A 22082-nucleotide genomic window follows, 5' to 3' on the forward strand; every position below is an offset into this window, starting at 1 on the left:
AAACTACTTTAAGTAGAAGTAGAATTGACTGACTTTAAATCTACTCAAGTAAGTAAGTAGTTGTGAAAACGATCGTAATTCGTTCGCATTGATTGTCAAAAGCTGAAAATTGAGCTGTGCGAAAGGTGTAGAGCAGTGGTCGGGAACCTTTTTCGCCTAAAGAGCCATGTTAGCCCTATATTTTCCATTTTAACTCCCAAAGAGCCATACATGCCAATCAATTGTTACGTCACAATTTAAAATCGTGACGCCATGCCAGATTCAAATTTACTACACCGGATTAGTCGTGGGCGCCATATTTTCTTTGTAAAAACTGGTAGGCTACTGATCATCCTGTGATAGCGCAATTCTTCGTAAATAGCTCAGAATTTATAATAATGATTGATATTGATCTAATATGACTGTAGCACTGATTCCGAAAATCTAAAGATTGCACGACTTCTCAATTCGGCGGTAACATAAACGGTGCACTATAAGTAGTAGTATGAGGCCGATTATAGACGGCCAATGAGCGAGCGCCACGTGTCCAGCCACGCCCACTTTCAAATTTAAATAGTTCCGTGCATTTTTGTTTCATTTTTTTTTATAATTTTTCTGTCTCGAATTTCAGTGGATTATGAGAACGGTTACTCGCCGAGAATTGAACCGAGGACCTCCCGATTCAGATATGAAACCACGCCTTCTCCTGGAATCGAACCCAGAACCTCATGTCTTACGGACCCCAACTGTAATCATTACACTACCGCGCTCGCTGAGAAATTCCGTCCGTACTGAAGCTTTAACGCCGAATGAAAACGGCTCCTCTCCCTGACTCGAACCGAGGACCCTATGACTTGTAGAACAGAACCGTGACCATTACACTATCGCGCTCGCTGCCAATCTCTGTCCGTATTGAAGCTTTTAAAAAAAGGTTGTCTAATAAGTCACAAGCATTAGCGACATTCACCATATATTTTTCGGGATATCCACATGATAATGGTCCCTATTGACCTCAGAAAAGGATTCAGGTCCATTTTTCGGCCTCAAGAAAGCTACCATTAAATTAGAGATGGCTACCGTACGCTTCCGAGCCCGCGCTCTCAATTGTAAGGCGAGGCGATGAGTGTACCAGTACCATTACAGACGTACAACGAACGATCAATGTAAGTGGCTCTGTAAATCATGAGCAATAATAAGCGACGAGTGTGCCATCAACATTATAGACGTACAAACGAGCATATTCAACTAGCATTGATGCTTTATCGATATAGCGCAGTATGTGTAGCTGGATGCTAACCAATTCCCATTTAACAATGCGACCCGCGCACAATTATGTAGCCCGATTTTCGTTGAATATTGACGACCCCAATAAATCGAATGAGCTCTTTTCCGCAGACATCTATGACACAGCTGTCAGTCCAGTGGACACGAACTTGAGATTCCGTGGGGTTAAATTCCGCATCAAATAAGATCAGAGCGCCTTTTCTCGCTTTCAGGATTTGGACTGATGCGTCCGGCCTATGTCGCAACACTACAATATGCGGTAACACGAACCTGTGCACACGTACAGTTGTTATTTGTAGTGTCATCGTCGCCCGCCAATGCGATAAACTCCCAACGGCTGACACATTGGCCTTCAATCTAATACCAGCATAATTTTTGTAGGTCGAGAACAAGGGTAATTTAATTGCAACTAAAATGCCTGCGGCTTGTTTTGGCTCGAGGGTCGAGTGCAACATATGAATCCATTCGCGTTACGCACTATAGCCTATTTAGGATGATGAGCCAAAACGCGTAGGCGAGGGCATGGAGATAATAACTAGCCTACATATTTAGAACAAATCGAGCATTGATTTCACGATAACGTATTCGTTATAACGTCATGAAAATTTAGCGAGTTTTATAAGCTGCTTATCCTCAATAACCAATTTGCGGAAATTAGTGAGTAGTATATACGATCGCTCGCGAACTAGCGTGGGCTCTTATGGGTGCACCCGACCGGTGCCGCGAAAACTCGTCCTGAACCGGTGACCCTTTCAGACCCCCCTTCCACCCGACCGGTGCCTGGGTTGGTATAGGCATCTCTCGACCGGTAACCCTTTTCGGTATAGGGATCACTCAACCGGTGCCTCGAAACTCGTCTTGAACCGGTAACCCTTTTCGGTATAGGGATCACTCAACCGGTGCCTCGAAACTCGTCTTCAACCGGTGACCATTTTCGGTATAGGTTATCTCTCGCACGGCGTGGAATATGTATCAGGTATGGTAAATAGTCACGTGATTGGTACTTAATTATTGTATATATCGCAAATTATTATATATGACCAATTTGAAGTAATCCCAACGTTTACGGTGAGCGCGACTCCGATATATCGTTATTCTTATGGATGCGGCGATGATTCGCACTTTCGTGTATAGACTGCGGGCGGCATGTCGTACTTTTAGCAAAAAAGGGTGTGAAATATTTTGCTAAATCTAGGAATCACTTACTTGGTAATATTTTGGTAATTAGTTTGCCACAGAGCCGGCGTAGACGGTGATTCAAATACCAACAATAGCCGCGTTCACATACTAACACTTCAAAAGGTGTGAAATAGTTTGCAAAACCCCGCGATCGCTGACAAGATAATGTCTCGGACATAACCATCTTTCGCGGCTTCGTGTTACAGGCATATCGATCGCTCACGCGGTGAAATTTTCGTAAGCAGTTTGGCACAGAGCTTGATTTCACTCGTACGATTTAATAAGTAACGAATAACAGACCGCCAGTGTCGGTAACTTGAATAGCGACAAATTGTCACTTATTTCCGCTCTAACCCTAATCCTTTGTGAAGTGAACGCTTATTCAAAAGGGTGTGATATCATTTTAAAATCCTACGACACTCACAGGGTAATGCTTCAGACAAAGCGATCCCTCATGCCCGCTCACAAGGTAATATTTCCGTAATTAGTTTGTCACAGAGTCGTCGCGGACGGTGATTCGTAAACCAACAATTTGACACTTTCTGGTATGGTCGCTATATGTTTTTGACACTTTGTCCGTGTTTGACTTTAGTTGTATGATAAGAATCATGCGAATATTCAAGCAATGTATCAATTGAATGGAATGAAACTTACTACACAGCTCAAGTTGATTCGTATCTGAATGTGTTAATTCGGTACAATTCTAATTAATTTGAGAAATCTTTTTAATGGGATCTTTTGATTCGACCGTAATCTGAATATTACTGACACCGACTTTCAGTCACATTGAATTATTCACACATTCCACGCCGCTGTTTTAACAGTTATAGAATCAATACCAACTATCTCTAACCCGATAATATTCAATCATTTTGGTAATTTACCAACTTTAAATCCATTCGCGGATGTACTAAAGGTAAATCCAAATAATCCAAAATGAAATATTTGGACTTTGACATAGTCTGAATTGAAATAGATTGACAAACATGACTACCAACTTTCCCGCAGTCCCATTTCGATATTATATGCACATTGATTTGAAACAAGTAATGAAACATTGCAACTCTATTCGCGATCCCGCTTTCCGTTTGTCAAAGAGATATTTTAGCATCTTACCATACTCAAAAGAATTCTTCACAACATTAACAATTGTTAAAAATCTAGTTTTCACTTACTTGATTATATCACTACAACTCACAAACTTGAATTAATTCATCCTGGCTGTATTCGTATGATCGGTCTTTTTTATTCGATTGTAAAGGTCGTTACTATTCTGAAGACAAAGTATTTACTAATCGGTACATATACGATTTGACTTGGACATATTATATTTTGAGTATACGAGATTTGAATGTCCAAACAATAACTGAGAATTAATTTATCACAATTAAATCCGTATATTACAGCGTAAAAGATATTGGGGTGTCAGCAACTCTGTACGGTCGTAGTTACAACCACATTAACTAATCTACCCAGGCAACTCGTCATGATCATTCCTGAAATCAACACAAACACGACCACTGACTTGAGTTAACCACGAAACAGCATCAAGTTTTAAATCCGCGTGCAGCTGACGGATTATTCGAATGCATCGATGGAGAATATTATTGAACTCGTCGGTGTTGTTACTTCAACAAATTACACCGACTGCGAAAGTTAATATCGAATGGTAAGACTTGATCACATATTTGTTGATCACAGACATGACAAAAAAAACATTACCGAGATTTTATAAACTAGTCATATTACTCTACACATCTATCAATATCAAAATGCGAGTCATCCAATTTTTCTACTAAAGTAACATTGCACTTTCGGATTCGGATTCGGTATAGTCATACAAATTGTATTAAATCCAACATCAAAACAAAAGGAATTTTTTTTAGTTTATTGAAATCAAATCATTCGTCTTCGACTTGTGCTTTTCTAGATTGCACGCAACAATTCGTTACGAATTAGCTGTAACCAAAGTTAAGAATTCTTTGTATCCACAGATATAGAAGATGAATATAGCTAACACAATCACGAATCGACGTTTCAGAGTATTTCACGGATGTAATAAACTTGTTAGTGTCGCCTATCTAAAAGTATGCATGCGTTCGATTTCCATACCGACTGTTGCGATGTTTAGGATTCGCTTACAATGACCAAGAGTGAGGATTTAACATCAATGTCGTTACTGGAGGTATTCACAACAGAGAATCGAAACATTACACAGTGTGAAAATATATCTTTGATATCAAAGCACTATCCCAAGTACACGATTAATACTCAACTCCGTTCACACTTTCTATAGAACGTGCTAAACGTAAAATATCACGAGGTTGCACTCTAAGACTTTGATCATTACAAAAGTAAATTGAATATGTTTGCTCGACGCATTCAATTCAACTAGAAATGTCTAGTGCACAACAATCGTAATATTAAGGAAGTAGGCTACTTGCTACACTGTAATTCACTAAACGTGTTTTGCATTGTTGTTCATTTGTAGCATTGATTGAAATTGTTTTTTGAACCCTCAAATAATAATTCCCGACATGAAACCAAACCGCTGAAAGTCGTTACCAACACAAAGAAACACTTTGTACGATGTTTGCCAAATGTACCCTATGGTTAGGTGTACTAGAATTATTTGTGTAACACATACACCGACAATGTAATCGAGAATTTTTCCGTTGTCATTCGCTAAAGTAAATGTCATCACAATACTCTGTCACTAAAGATCTTACTTGTATCTGAATGAATCACCGATAATTAACTCGCTAAATCAAACCATAAGGAAATTTCACTCACTCATCAGATATGAAACAGCGTCGCTTAATCGGTGTAGATCGTTTTTCTAAATGCAAATCATACCTGACCAACAGAAAACAATTTTCACTCACCTTGTAATGAAACCAAGTGGTGGACCTTCGTTCAATATTTTGTTTGTGTCAAATACTTTGCAATAAACACAGTGGAGTGGTCGAGCTTTACATCAGCAGACTGTAATCTGTAAATCAAGCTTACATCCGACTTGTAACTGTATCGTTTGCCTAACCGAGTTGTATGCACAGTTTGATATTTTTTGTTATTTGGTAATTGCTGAATATACTACTTCGAAATACTCCCTTGAACGTAATTTCCATCATCGTAATAATCGAAGTACATTTGTGTCGAATTCGTAACAGCCGACTATGACATGATAAATTTTTGACAAGTTATGCTTGGAAGATTGGTTGTATATCACGAAAAATAATTACCGCTCATATTGATACTGTTATCCATTGTTCGGTATTTTCAAACGAGTAAAATTTATTACTTGAGTTACTCCGCTTAATGCAAATGTAAACACAACCGTCTTTCAACATCACAAAGACATCGATACAAAGTATACAATCAAACGCAACAAGTTTTACTTTTGTAGGTTGTGTATGGTTATCCTGCATAACTCATTTCTTACCAAAGCCATATGAAATATATTCATGTTACACGAAAATATTCACTCATGCTACAAACCTGTACAATGATTGGTGGTGCTTTCAAACTGTTTCGATACCTCAAGAACTTTATTGTCTGAATGGTTGTTCATGTATCGTAATAATCAAGTAGTTCAACACAGAACTAGTACTAACAGAAACACCAGAGTTGTTTGCACAAAAGTTTGTATGTGTACAGTATACGAATACCATGTGTAAGTCCAGCACAATTGTGGTATCCATACGAGTTTAGTTAACACAATTTACGACACCGAGGTCGCGTCATCTTTCGTAAGACAACAAACCAAGGCTTCAGGATATGTCCATGTCATAGCAATGAATCGGCTACTCCAACAACAGAGTGCATATGTTTCCTAGTTACGGTGCTTACATCTTACACACAAATCAATCTACTTTGATAACGAAAAGTGGTGAGTCATCATATGGTTATCCTCACTAGTAAAACATACTATCATACAAAATGGTCGTTATAGTTTGCACACCAACGGTACATCGTACAAGTAACAAGTCTCGAGAATCCAGTTATTCAAAAAACGTGAAAGTATTTCTACACCAAGTCGTTATGTTGACGAAAGCGTATATTGTAATATCATGATCGATTTGCATTCGTTGGTCACAAACTGTCACTACTCTAAGTAATTCTTTTTCACTCAAACACAAACGCATACTTGTCACCATTCGTTTTCATCAAGTACGAGTTCAAGAAACTTACTACGACATGAATTTTTATTTTTATGTTGTGTAAATAGGTAATAATTAATTCAAATAACACTATATCAACGTCATCGAGTTGTGCTAATAGATTTACATGTGGTCTTGTGGTTTTCATCGGGACATACAGCACGAACTAACTGTAGACTCCTCTCTGTTGTACAGCTACTCGGTAATCGAAATGCATTAACATGTAAACAACGATCTTGTTTCGTCACACCAAAAATATGTTCACTGTCGCGATACTCCGCACAAGACGTGCATAGCCTTTTCACACTCGTAATAGTATACCAACGTCAAGCGATAACGTTTAACAAGACCAACGACACTGAACCCACGACGTTTACCTATGTAAAATTACCACTTTCACTTGCCAGTCCATCGTTTACCTGACTAAACATATTATTTTCCTTTGGAGATCTGACGTTTACCCAGAGTAAGAAACCATTTTCACTTGTAAATATATTTTTTCCTTGGCTAACAAACCTTTTTTCACTTGTAAAGATATTTTTCCCCGGGTAACAAACCTTTTTCCCTGAGCAACAAACCATTTTAACTTGGTGGTCCGTCGTTTAGTCGAGTAAAAATATCATTTTCCTTTGGAGATCCGGCGTTTACCCAGTGTAACAATACATTTTCACCTGGAAAAATACTTTTACCTAGAGTAACTAATCATTTTCTCCTGGGTAACAATCCCTTTTCGTCTGGAAACTATCATTTAACTGAGTACCAATACCGTTTTCACTTGGAAATACATTTTTTCCCTGGGTAACAATACCATTTTCGTTTTGAAAACTGACAACCACACTGGTCAATTTGATATTTTTGTATATTGTTACAACAAACAGTGACGGAAATATACACAGACAACCGGTTTCAGAGTATACCCCATCGGTCGTATCACATCAATATCATCGGTTAACCACATACAATATGCTCTTGTACACCGAAATGCATGTTTTGGAAACTTGGACAATAGGCCTCGATAGTTCTGTGATGTCCGGGTTCGTGCTTTGGATTTTCCAGAGTCAAAATGTATGAATAAAACACCTCCTCGACGACGGTTGGTATGTGGATAACGGCGTTCGGAAAACGGTTGGATTTATGTCACCCATCGCGATAACAATTCCTGGTCGAGTTTTCCTCCGACATGTTTGCTATATTGTGTCTTTATTGGTCAATGTATGTCTCGACATTCAGTTTGAAATCGGAAATGATAAAGTATGTAACCGGATCCGGATATCATCTCTGAATCGATAAACCAATGAACAATATTCAAAGTAAACATGTCACACCCTGTGTTTCCACGAAAAAATACCATCCAGACATACGTCGCGCTTGTTTGCCCACACCAGTATACGCGCAAATGGAGGTGTGTGACATTGCATGCAATGCGTTGGTATACAAACATCGATCCACAGACATTATCATAGTCGGTAGTTTTGATGTAGATCGAATGTCACCCGATAACAATACCAATAAGCCACATTGCAATGACTCTGAGTCTGCGCTATTACATCGATATTTCGACACCGTTCACTGATTTACTCGATGGTTTTATCACGTTGTAACATTACAAGATAGTCATGACCCTATCTCCGGACAGACCACCCAGATCAATTGGATACATCGGTCAATATCCGTCGTGTTGTCGACACCGAAGTTCACTGTTGTACAGCGTTTGACCAATGTGAACTATCGAAGTATGGGTGTTCGAAATGATTGCGATCAGTCTTTCAGTCACGATGCATGGATGTCGCTACTCTCACATAACGACTCCAGATAAATATCGTGCAAATCTCGGACTGATACTGTGGTCCAATAAGGTGTGTTTCTGTGGAATCTGCAATCGTACACCACAATAGAACACTACCTCGTGATTTCACACGCAATCATAAAACACATCATCATAAGGGTCCAGTTTCGAAACGGTCATCGCCACAAGAGATCGAGGTTGCGCAAGTCGGTAACATTTTGAAACATCATCGTCGCTATTGACGTCGATTCAGTTGGTCATGTCAATCCGTTTCACAATCTGTCGTTTTTTTCAAGTCCCAGCACCATAGTGTTACGACACAGACAAGAAGCGTCGGTTGAAATGATAAAACACGGAAGGCACACTTTGGTGTTATTTGATATGGATTTCACACCCGACGAGCCTCACATTCGAGCGATGCATTGGAACGATGCTTGTATTATTGATGTCCAGAGAAAAGAAATGTATCGATTTATCGGTTTCGTACATATCCAACAAAAACCTGGGTATATGATTGTACACTAGGGTTGTCCAAAATTTGAAAAATTTCGAAAATGCTGCGTTGTAATGTCTTATTCTATAGATTATTGATTAAAAACATCAACAAGCCTGAAAGAAGCTCTCAGGAACGTCGTTAAGATTTCTTACAAAGCGTTTGAAAGTAGCCGTCTGCATGTGGGCGGGGAATCGATGAAGTGGGCGGGCAATCACGAACCTAGAATTTTGATTGGTTGGAACCTGTAATAATAAGCTACTGATTGGCTGAAATACTGATTTTGTGATCATTGCTGGTCACGATTTCGTTCTACTCTGTTGTGTTGGTTTGCAGCCATTTCTGTTCGTGGCATTGGCGATATGGTAAATTGACGTTGTTAATGCTGCCATCGACAACAGCATAACGATCCAGTAATATATTTTCTACCTGAACACTGTGTATAACAGTTTTGTTACTTCTTGCACAGGAGCTTGGCCAATTAAGATAAGAATGAACTAGATGCATGCATCGTGCTACCTTCGAGCCTTCTAAAACATACCAGTTGACAACGACTGTAACTCATAAATTGCAAACCAGTAGTCAATTTCTCCTTATGGCTTGTTATGGTAAGTCGACGTCTCTCTCTAAAACGAACGCATATTACACTTTTTATTCAAGATTCAACAAAGGCAAAAATGCTATTTACAAAAGGCATCATTAAAAAGTATATCGCAGGGTCAGTGTTGCAGATCACTGGCCTTTGATAAGAGTAGACTTCCTGCTGTCTCCAAAAATCTTCCTATGCTGTTCCACAGCTTGAAGCAAACTGTCTCTTTGCTGTTCATTGTCAGTCAAGATTGCAGCATAGTCTGTGCTTAGCTTGACACCTCTTTCTGCGGCATCATTAACGACTTTGACAGAACTAACGTAGCAATTCATTTTATTGAATGAATCTGAAAAGTGCCAATCATCAACCGGTTGACGCAGCCAATCCCCAGAGCATTCAAAAACTTCAAATATGTACCACGACTGGGGCCCAATAAGGTCAGACAACGTACTGTCCTTGTTGATCTGTATAGTTGCATTCAATGAGGGTGGGCCCCTTCTGAAACTGGAAGTTCGCTCTACTTGCAGGAGCGCCTTTGCCATATTTTCCCGGGTTTCCTTGCTTTCCGTCGGTGAAAACAAGGCGTATACAGCGGTTTCCTCAACAATATACCAGTCGTGCTTCAAAAGCTTTCGTGAAGCAGCTGTGGAAACTTGCTCATCATATTCCTTATAACTCAACATGTGCTGAACGAATCTCAAGTCATTACCAGCTGCATCACGACCAATGCTTGAATCCACCCACGCAGGGATATAAAAGAGAACCAAAAATAAATTGAAGCGGCGCAGCAGTTCAACTTCTTCAGATTTGTAATCTAATTGGTCGGCCCACATGAACATCTTTTGAGCATACAAAATTGTACCCATCCATCTCGCATGGTGTGCTGCACCAGGTTTGTGATGACGTATATCTTCATCTGCACCGAGAAAAGCAAGAGCATTAGTCACACATTGCTTGTAGTCATCCCGCGTGAAAAAATCTTTTCTGTTCAACAGTAGCTTGAACTTATCAACTATCATTGCAGCTCGTTCAGCAAAACATAGAGGAATAGTCAGAGTCTTGAATTGCTGTTCCCTGTCAAGACTGCTCCAGTTCCTTTTAAGGTGGGCAAACCATGCATTCTCTGGTCCAGTTGTGGCCTTTCCAAATAAAGATTTCCAAACGTCTTTCACTACCAGCTCATACACATGGTGCCGACATGCATGGTAGAACACCTTCCTTCCTAGAAGGTCTTCAAGAATCTTTGCCGCACCCTTCTTCCAGCCGCTGTTGCTTGCTGTAGTGTCAAAAACCAAAGCTGTTACAGCATCTTTTATATTCCAACTTTCAATTATGTTGAAAGTGGTTTCTGCTTGCGTCTGACCTGCAGCATTTTGCATCTTTTGAATGCCAAGTAGTTTTCCTTCTGAGTATTGAGGATGACAAGATAGGACAATTGACAGAGCCTCATACCGATTTCCTAATCTATCCTCTGTGAGCTTTCCATCCCAATGAATAGCAACATGTTGAGGTTTATTTTCTGCAAATTTTTTTGAAATATCCTTGGAAATTTCAAGACGATTTGTTTCCCTGGCTCTCTTTGTCGAAGATCTTGACAGAGAGAACATTGCTATGTCACCGCCACAAGCCGTAATAAATGCTCCGATCAGCATTGTTGCCGTGTTGTCTGTTATTTGCAATCGATCCAGAGCTTGGGACACATGGGTATTATTCATAATATTTTTAGGTGCCATCAGCTTAATGGCTGTCGAGGTGCCAAGACCAACATCAGCATCATAATCAGAACTTGAACTCAAACTATCACCCTCTTTTGAAGATGAAGAAGATGCTAAAACAACATAGTCATCACTTGAGTCATGTTGAATGTTTTTAACAGTTCTATCCGCCATGGTTGCTGTTTTCTTTTCGATGTCTTTAGCGAGAATCTTGTCTCTTCCCAACATTATGCATTTGCGAGATTGCTGTTGATCTTCATAGAATGCAATGTCTTCGAGCTTTCTATCATGTGATAGATAAATGTCATTTTGTATTATTGCTATCGCATCTGTACTTCCAATATCACACAACTTGTCCAAATCTTCCGTGAATTTTTTCCTCTTACCCTTGGGATCACTTTCCCGTTTCATGGTCGCCTTCAGAAAAATATATTTTTTGTTCAGTTTTTCAAGTAATTTCACCGCATTTCCTTTAAGTATTGTGGCAATTCTCGCCATTTGCCACACTGTCATGACATCATGAACCACCACATTACATAGCTCACGAGTAGGGGTTGACTGAGGGCAATGGTCTTTCAGATGCAGAAAGTAACTCATTACTTCTCGCAAGGTTGGTAATCTCGAGCCACAGATGTAATCGCAAGCATATCCGACCAAGTAATGCTCAGATCGAGATCTTGTTCTTCTCTGTGGCAAGTGCACAGTCTTCCGCCGTTTTGCCTCTGCCATGACAGTAATATTTTTGCCTTCTATCATAAATTACAGCTACGCCTAAAACATTTAAGTAACAAGTGTTACATTACGACTATTAACTCACCAACCCACAATGCCCTTGTACATAACCACAACCACTACTAACAAAATCGACCTCATCAGAACAGAAAATGCTGCTGCAACTAAAACATTGAGCAAGGAACAAGTGTTGCATTACAACTATTGATGCATCAACCCACAATGCGCTTTACAAATTCCCGTCTCTACTAACAGACTCGACCTCCGCAAAACAGAAACTACTGCTACAACTGATACATTCGAAGAACCACTGTTACATTACTACTATTGACTCATCAAACCACAACACGCTTTTACAGTATTACAGCCGTCACCAACAGACTCAGCAGCAGCAAAACCTACTCCTTCTGTCAAACACGGTGAAGCACCCAAATCAGAGCTGACAGCCGCCGTCATCATTGAAGCATAACCGATTACCCAATCAAGAATCGTGGTTTCGTCATTGCCCGCCTAGTTGCAATTTCGCCGTCGGTGGCCCGCCCACTCTTTGGCAGCTACTTTCAAACGCTTTGTAAGAAATCTTAACGACGTTCCTGAGAGCTTCTTTCAGGCTTGTTGATGTTTTTAATCAATAATCTATAGAATAAGACATTACAACGCAGCATTTTCGAAATTTTTCAAATTTTGGACAACCCTATTGTACACGGTGAACGTCTGTGATCACAATATTGGTATGTACTGTACAGTTCACTTTCACCGCCGCGCGAATAACCCATGTCACGGTTCCCTGTTTGTGTGTCTGTATGTCATGCTTCAGATTGACTCAGAGTCATTGCAATGTGGCTTATTGGTATTGTTATCGGGTGACATTCGATCTACATCAAAACTACCGACTATGATAATGTCTGTGGATCGATGTTTGTATACCAACGCATTGCATGCAATGTCACACACCTCCATTTGCGCGTATACTGGTGTGGGCAAACAAGCGCGACGTATGTCTGGATGGTATTTTTTCGTGGAAACACAGGGTGTGACATGTTTACTTTGAATATTGTTCATTGGTTTATCGATTCAGAGATGATATCCGGATCCGGTTACATACTTTATCATTTCCGATTTCAAACTGAATGTCGAGACATACATTGACCAATAAAGACACAATATAGCAAACATGTCGGAGGAAAACTCGACCAGGAATTGTTATCGCGATGGGTGACATAAATCCAACCGTTTTCCGAACGCCGTTATCCACATACCAACCGTCGTCGAGGAGGTGTTTTATTCATACATTTTGACTCTGGAAAATCCAAAGCACGAACCCGGACATCACAGAACTATCGAGGCCTATTGTCCAAGTTTCCAAAACATGCATTTCGGTGTACAAGAGCATATTGTATGTGGTTAACCGATGATATTGATGTGATACGACCGATGGGGTATACTCTGAAACCGGTTGTCTGTGTATATTTCCGTCACTGTTTGTTGTAACAATATACAAAAATATCAAATTGACCAGTGTGGTTGTCAGTTTTCAAAACGAAAATGGTATTGTTACCCAGGGAAAAAATGTATTTCCAAGTGAAAACGGTATTGGTACTCAGTTAAATGATAGTTTCCAGACGAAAAGGGATTGTTACCCAGGAGAAAATGATTAGTTACTCTAGGTAAAAGTATTTTTCCAGGTGAAAATGTATTGTTACACTGGGTAAACGCCGGATCTCCAAAGGAAAATGATATTTTTACTCGACTAAACGACGGACCACCAAGTTAAAATGGTTTGTTGCTCAGGGAAAAAGGTTTGTTACCCGGGGAAAAATATCTTTACAAGTGAAAAAAGGTTTGTTAGCCAAGGAAAAAATATATTTACAAGTGAAAATGGTTTCTTACTCTGGGTAAACGTCAGATCTCCAAAGGAAAATAATATGTTTAGTCAGGTAAACGATGGACTGGCAAGTGAAAGTGGTAATTTTACATAGGTAAACGTCGTGGGTTCAGTGTCGTTGGTCTTGTTAAACGTTATCGCTTGACGTTGGTATACTATTACGAGTGTGAAAAGGCTATGAACGTCTTGTGCGGAGTATCGCGACAGTGAACATATTTTTGGTGTGACGAAACAAGATCGTTGTTTACATGTTAATGCATTTCGATTACCGAGTAGCTGTACAACAGAGAGGAGTCTACAGTTAGTTCGTGCTGTATGTCCCGATGAAAACCACAAGACCACATGTAAATCTATTAGCACAACTCGATGATGTTGATATAGTGTTATTTGAATTAATTATTACCTATTTACACAACATAAAAATAAAAATTCATGTCGTAGTAAGTTTCTTGAACTCGTACTTGATGAAAACGAATGGTGACAAGTATGCGTTTGTGTTTGAGTGAAAAAGAATTACTTAGAGTAGTGACAGTTTGTGACCAACGAATGCAAATCGATCATGATATTACAATATACGCTTTCGTCAACATAACGACTTGGTGTAGAAATACTTTCACGTTTTTTGAATAACTGGATTCTCGAGACTTGTTACTTGTACGATGTACCGTTGGTGTGCAAACTATAACGACCATTTTGTATGATAGTATGTTTTACTAGTGAGGATAACCATATGATGACTCACCACTTTTCGTTATCAAAGTAGATTGATTTGTGTGTAAGATGTAAGCACCGTAACTAGGAAACATATGCACTCTGTTGTTGGAGTAGCCGATTCATTGCTATGACATGGACATATCCTGAAGCCTTGGTTTGTTGTCTTACGAAAGATGACGCGACCTCGGTGTCGTAAATTGTGTTAACTAAACTCGTATGGATACCACAATTGTGCTGGACTTACACATGGTATTCGTATACTGTACACATACAAACTTTTGTGCAAACAACTCTGGTGTTTCTGTTAGTACTAGTTCTGTGTTGAACTACTTGATTATTACGATACATGAACAACCATTCAGACAATAAAGTTCTTGAGGTATCGAAACAGTTTGAAAGCACCACCAATCATTGTACAGGTTTGTAGCATGAGTGAATATTTTCGTGTAACATGAATATATTTCATATGGCTTTGGTAAGAAATGAGTTATGCAGGATAACCATACACAACCTACAAAAGTAAAACTTGTTGCGTTTGATTGTATACTTTGTATCGATGTCTTTGTGATGTTGAAAGACGGTTGTGTTTACATTTGCATTAAGCGGAGTAACTCAAGTAATAAATTTTACTCGTTTGAAAATACCGAACAATGGATAACAGTATCAATATGAGCGGTAATTATTTTTCGTGATATACAACCAATCTTCCAAGCATAACTTGTCAAAAATTTATCATGTCATAGTCGGCTGTTACGAATTCGACACAAATGTACTTCGATTATTACGATGATGGAAATTACGTTCAAGGGAGTATTTCGAAGTAGTATATTCAGCAATTACCAAATAACAAAAAATATCAAACTGTGCATACAACTCGGTTAGGCAAACGATACAGTTACAAGTCGGATGTAAGCTTGATTTACAGATTACAGTCTGCTGATGTAAAGCTCGACCACTCCACTGTGTTTATTGCAAAGTATTTGACACAAACAAAATATTGAACGAAGGTCCACCACTTGGTTTCATTACAAGGTGAGTGAAAATTGTTTTCTGTTGGTCAGGTATGATTTGCATTTAGAAAAACGATCTACACCGATTAAGCGACGCTGTTTCATATCTGATGAGTGAGTGAAATTTCCTTATGGTTTGATTTAGCGAGTTAATTATCGGTGATTCATTCAGATACAAGTAAGATCTTTAGTGACAGAGTATTGTGATGACATTTACTTTAGCGAATGACAACGGAAAAATTCTCGATTACATTGTCGGTGTATGTGTTACACAAATAATTCTAGTACACCTAACCATAGGGTACATTTGGCAAACATCGTACAAAGTGTTTCTTTGTGTTGGTAACGACTTTCAGCGGTTTGGTTTCATGTCGGGAATTATTATTTGAGGGTTCAAAAAACAATTTCAATCAATGCTACAAATGAACAACAATGCAAAACACGTTTAGTGAATTACAGTGTAGCAAGTAGCCTACTTCCTTAATATTACGATTGTTGTGCACTAGACATTTCTAGTTGAATTGAATGCGTCGAGCAAACATATTCAATTTACTTTTGTAATGATCAAAGTCTTAGAGTGCAACCTCGTGATATTTTACGTTTAGCACGTTCTATAGAAAGTGTGAACGGAGTTGAGTATTAATCGTGTACTTGGGATAGTGCTTTGATATCAAAGATATATTTTCACACTGTGTAATGTTTCGATTCTCTGTTGTGAATACCTCCAGTAACGACATTGATGTTAAATCCTCACTCTTGGTCATTGTAAGCGAATCCTAAACATCGCAACAGTCGGTATGGAAATCGAACGCATGCATACTTTTAGATAGGCGACACTAACAAGTTTATTACATCCGTGAAATACTCTGAAACGTCGATTCGTGATTGTGTTAGCTATATTCATCTTCTATATCTGTGGATACAAAGAATTCTTAACTTTGGTTACAGCTAATTCGTAACGAATTGTTGCGTGCAATCTAGAAAAGCACAAGTCGAAGACGAATGATTTGATTTCAATAAACTAAAAAAAAATCCTTTTGTTTTGATGTTGGATTTAATACAATTTGTATGACTATACCGAATCCGAATCCGAAAGTGCAATGTTACTTTAGTAGAAAAATTGGATGACTCGCATTTTGATATTGATAGATGTGTAGAGTAATATGACTAGTTTATAAAATCTCGGTAATGTTTTTTTGTCATGTCTGTGATCAACAAATATGTGATCAAGTCTTACCATTCGATATTAACTTTCGCAGTCGGTGTAATTTGTTGAAGTAACAACACCGACGAGTTCAATAATATTCTCCATCGATGCATTCGAATAATCCGTCAGCTGCACGCGGATTTAAAACTTGATGCTGTTTCGTGGTTAACTCAAGTCAGTGGTCGTGTTTGTGTTGATTTCAGGAATGATCATGACGAGTTGCCTGGGTAGATTAGTTAATGTGGTTGTAACAACGACCGTACAGAGTTGCTGACACCCCAATATCTTTTACGTTGTAATATACGGATTTAATTGTGATAAATTAATTCTCAGTTATTGTTTGGACATTCAAATCTCGTATACTCAAAATATAATATGTCCAAGTCAAATCGTATATGTACCGATTAGTAAATACTTTGTCTTCAGAATAGTAACGACCTTTACAATCGAATAAAAAAGACCGATCATACGAATACAGCCAGGATGAATTAATTCAAGTTTGTGAGTTGTAGTGATATAATCAAGTAAGTGAAAACTAGATTTTTAACAATTGTTAATGTTGTGAAGAATTCTTTTGAGTATGGTAAGATGCTAAAATATCTCTTTGACAAACGGAAAGCGGGATCGCGAATAGAGTTGCAATGTTTCATTACTTGTTTCAAATCAATGTGCATATAATATCGAAATGGGACTGCGGGAGAGTTGGTAGTCATGTTTGTCAATCTATTTCAATTCAGACTATGTCAAAGTCCAAATATTTCATTTTGGATTATTTGGATTTACCTTTAGTACATCCGCGAATGGATTTAAAGTTGGTAAATTACCAAAATGATTGAATATTATCGGGTTAGAGATAGTTGGTATTGATTCTATAACTGTTAAAACAGCGGCGTGGAATGTGTGAATAATTCAATGTGACTGAAAGTCGGTGTCAGTAATATTCAGATTACGGTCGAATCAAAAGATCCCATTAAAAAGATTTCTCAAATTAATTAGAATTGTACCGAATTAACACATTCAGATACGAATCAACTTGAGCTGTGTAGTAAGTTTCATTCCATTCAATTGATACATTGCTTGAATATTCGCATGATTCTTATCATACAACTAAAGTCAAACACGGACAAAGTGTCAAAAACATATAGCGACCATACCAGAAAGTGTCAAATTGTTGGTTTACGAATCACCGTCCGCGACGACTCTGTGACAAACTAATTACGGAAATATTACCTTGTGAGCGGGCATGAGGGATCGCTTTGTCTGAAGCATTACCCTGTGAGTGTCGTAGGATTTTAAAATGATATCACACCCTTTTGAATAAGCGTTCACTTCACAAAGGATTAGGGTTAGAGCGGAAATAAGTGACAATTTGTCGCTATTCAAGTTACCGACACTGGCGGTCTGTTATTCGTTACTTATTAAATCGTACGAGTGAAATCAAGCTCTGTGCCAAACTGCTTACGAAAATTTCACCGCGTGAGCGATCGATATGCCTGTAACACGAAGCCGCGAAAGATGGTTATGTCCGAGACATTATCTTGTCAGCGATCGCGGGGTTTTGCAAACTATTTCACACCTTTTGAAGTGTTAGTATGTGAACGCGGCTATTGTTGGTATTTGAATCACCGTCTACGCCGGCTCTGTGGCAAACTAATTACCAAAATATTACCAAGTAAGTGATTCCTAGATTTAGCAAAATATTTCACACCCTTTTTTGCTAAAAGTACGACATGCCGCCCGCAGTCTATACACGAAAGTGCGAATCATCGCCGCATCCATAAGAATAACGATATATCGGAGTCGCGCTCACCGTAAACGTTGGGATTACTTCAAATTGGTCATATATAATAATTTGCGATATATACAATAATTAAGTACCAATCACGTGACTATTTACCATACCTGATACATATTCCACGCCGTGCGAGAGATAACCTATACCGAAAATGGTCACCGGTTGAAGACGAGTTTCGAGGCACCGGTTGAGTGATCCCTATACCGAAAAGGGTTACCGGTTCAAGACGAGTTTCGAGGCACCGGTTGAGTGATCCCTATACCGAAAAGGGTTACCGGTCGAGAGATGCCTATACCAACCCAGGCACCGGTCGGGTGGAAGGGGGGTCTGAAAGGGTCACCGGTTCAGGACGAGTTTTCGCGGCACCGGTCGGGTGCACCCATAAGAGCCCACGCTAGTTCGCGAGCGATCGTATATACTACTTTAGTGAAGAAGTGGATTGTACAGATTCTTAGAACTGCACGACAATCTGGTTATAGAATTGCTGATGGTACCTGCTGCCAGCATCATAACCAAGCAACCTTTACTTACCCGTCAGCTAATGTCTTACTATGTAAAACATGCATTCTGCACGTTCTTCCGTGTAGACGAACGTAATTTACCGATGTCCTAAATATTCAATTAATTCGGTTACTTTATGTGGCAGCTCATAATTTGAAATCAGCAACGACTTCATTACATTACAAGTCTTACAGTTTACGTTACTTCTTGCTCGTTTCTTTACTGCAAAAAGCGTTTATATTCAACTCGTCGCATTTTAGATTGCTTCGAGTCGTGGCGGTAGTTATGAATAAGTTAATATTGTGCCTACTGCCCAGTGCACCTATAGATGCGGAATCTACTTAACACGCGCATGGATCGCTTATTTCAAATAAATCGCATAAAGTAATAAACGTGCTGGAGTTGTCAATCTAAAATCACATTCATGATACGAAATAAGTCATTGTCATTTTGAATTCATGGGATGTTTATTAACTACCTTTGAAAATGCGCGGGCTCCGAAGTCAGGTTATTGCACCAGCAATAAAAAATAACATAGTAAGTATATTCCGGGCGATAAAATATTATATATATTTTGAATACATTTCATCCATATCTACAAATATATCTTGATGCTATCGTGAGCAACTAAAATGTTGTCCGCATGCGATCCGCTTACCGTAGTTTGCTCATCCCTGGTTTTAATCATAACCTTTCGAGTAAGTTCTGTTCGGTAGGTAGGCAACCCCTACCAGAGTATATTTTGATAAAGGCAGGAGTAAATCGTTCTCGAGCACCTTTCGTTAGCAACTTCTTCGGTAACAGAAAATGGGTGACCAATCGCGACCTCTCGAAATAAATGACCAGCATGCAATATGAACAGGACATGAAGCTACGATGTCCGATAATTCCTTTCAATTAAAGTAGAAGTATAGCTATTTCCGAGCGAGTAAAACGTTACTCGACATTGCGCTGTCGATATTAGTGAGAAAAAATATTCGTTTACTTTCGATAATATCCAACATGCGGGCTCATGTCGAGGGCAATTTTCAGAACTCTAATATCGCATAGCCCAACTGTGCAATATTTTTCGATTTATTTAGTCATCTTTTCCTTGCGATAATCATTCAGCATCGCGAAAATTCATAGTACAATTTAGAATAAACTGCTAACTTTTATCAAGGTCTTTGAAAAGTACTTTTCAACATTTAACTATCATGACATAGTAAACTTCTACTCAAGTACGAGAAGTAGCGATTGTAAGGTGATTAGAAAATAAGTATTACGGGCCCAGTTTTGCCTAAAACCTAAATCATAACACGTTATCTGATCCCTTCCGAATGACGAGTTTAAATATCCCTGAAAAATGAATAATATTCATAATATTCACATTGCTATACATAAAATTTGCTCTGACATTGCCCATAGTGACCATTTAGATTTGGATAGTAAAGGAGTCGAAATTTCTTCGATGCGCCTAGTGCACTAATTCGAGTGCTGAAATCCGAATCGACTAATTTGTTATAATGATTCGAGTCGAGTAGTGAAATTTAATTAACGAGCACTGAAATTACAGTAATATAGTTATATCACCGATACGAAATTTGGTAGCCATTTTCCCGGAATAGTAATCAGTCCAAAACATTATGATAAATAGATAAGGTTGAAGTAATATAAAAATATCATCAATGGTGTATGTATTATGAAACTGGAAATATTGTATTTGCGGTAGCACGCAATTAGTTTCCAATTCGTAATTTCAACCGCATCGGCAGTTTTTTCATAAAAATAAATAAACAAATACTTTGATACTAATTTCAAAATAACGCAAATCTCTTAATGAATGTCCCTTGAATAGTTAATTAATCCAAAACATTATCATGCAAGGTCCGAGAAACATAAAATATCATTAATGTAGTATGCATTGTGAATGGGGCAATATTTTCTTTGCGGTCACCAGGGAATAGGTTCTAATTCCTAATTTCAACCCCATCATCATTCTCTCATTATAATGAATTAGCAAATCCTTGGATCCTAATTTTCAAAGTAGCTTAGATCTCTGAATGAGCTCTGACTCGCTGTTATCTTCAAACCATGGAAAGGGATGAAATTATATCCGGGGCATATTCCTTGGCCAGGAATTTTATCATGTACCAACTAGACGGGCCGAGCGTTAAAGCAAATACGAAAGCGGAGGCAACCTTACGGCGAGTTAGTGATGAAATGTTCGAGCGACATCGAACTGTCGTGAACGCAATCTCTAAACGTCTCCGATACAGTATTGTTGAAGTCGACGAAAAATATGAAGAATATTCTGTGGATGAGCGGATGTTCCTGATGATAGCTGACGAAATTTTTAAAGATACCCAAGAGAATTGGGGTCGGATCGTATCTGTGTTCGTGCTCGGTAGCATTCTTGCTCGCAAAAACGAGGATGAGCATCACGGTGATAATATAGAAGGTATCATACAGTCAGTCGGAAATTACATTGGTAGTAGAAGGCGAAAGTGGATAGCGGGAAATGGAGGATGGGTAAGCGATTTTACATGGCCTGATACGGACTTGGGAATTATCATTTAGCTTGAGGTACTGTGTATCTGCTCTCGAGAGTCCAAACCACCTATCGATAATGAAACTTAGCTTGCACTTCACAATTCGCTTTTCAATTTACATTTTGTCATAAGGCACAGTAATTTACATTCCAAGCGCTCCGAGCTTTGAATTACCTAGCAAGTACGGTAACTTTCCTCTGCAAGATTAGGAAGGCTTACATTCTTTCGTTTGTTTCAGGACAGTTTTGTAGGATTTTTTGATAACGCAGCTTTCGATGATAGTAAAGTTTGGAAGAGGCTCATGCTTGTTGGAATTGGACTGACGTCTATTGCAATGACAATAACAAGATCATGGATACTCCTTTGACGTACATCATGTAATATTTTTTTAATTATATATTTCTTCGCCGTTTAATTACATAAATTTTACTGTAGGACGGATGCAGTTTCTTCTGAGATTACATGAAAGATTGCTCCATAAAACCGTCTTTATCTGGAACATTTTCATTTTTCAAATTTATA

The 22082-nt window shown here is 38.7% G+C and overlaps 1 protein-coding gene and 1 long non-coding RNA gene across 2 annotated transcripts in view; one reads left to right on the top strand and one right to left on the bottom strand.

Annotated features, from left to right (window-relative positions):
- The window catches only part of LOC145450145 (cartilage intermediate layer protein 1-like), an 83225-nt gene that overhangs the window by 25364 nt on the left and 35779 nt on the right, over positions 1 to 22082 (top strand). The window lies entirely within an intron of this gene.
- On the bottom strand, positions 3346 to 5469 carry LOC145450147 (uncharacterized). The gene is made up of 2 exons (XR_013918435.1): positions 5236 to 5469; positions 3346 to 3715 (listed from the first exon to the last, which is right to left on the bottom strand). It is a non-coding gene; the product is annotated as an uncharacterized LOC145450147 (long non-coding RNA).

The sequence above is a fragment of the Botryllus schlosseri genome, chromosome 11 (assembly GCF_051294905.1).
Source record: "Botryllus schlosseri isolate E-star chromosome 11, Bs_hap1, whole genome shotgun sequence".
Classification (NCBI taxonomy): Eukaryota; Metazoa; Chordata; class Ascidiacea; order Stolidobranchia; family Styelidae; genus Botryllus; species Botryllus schlosseri.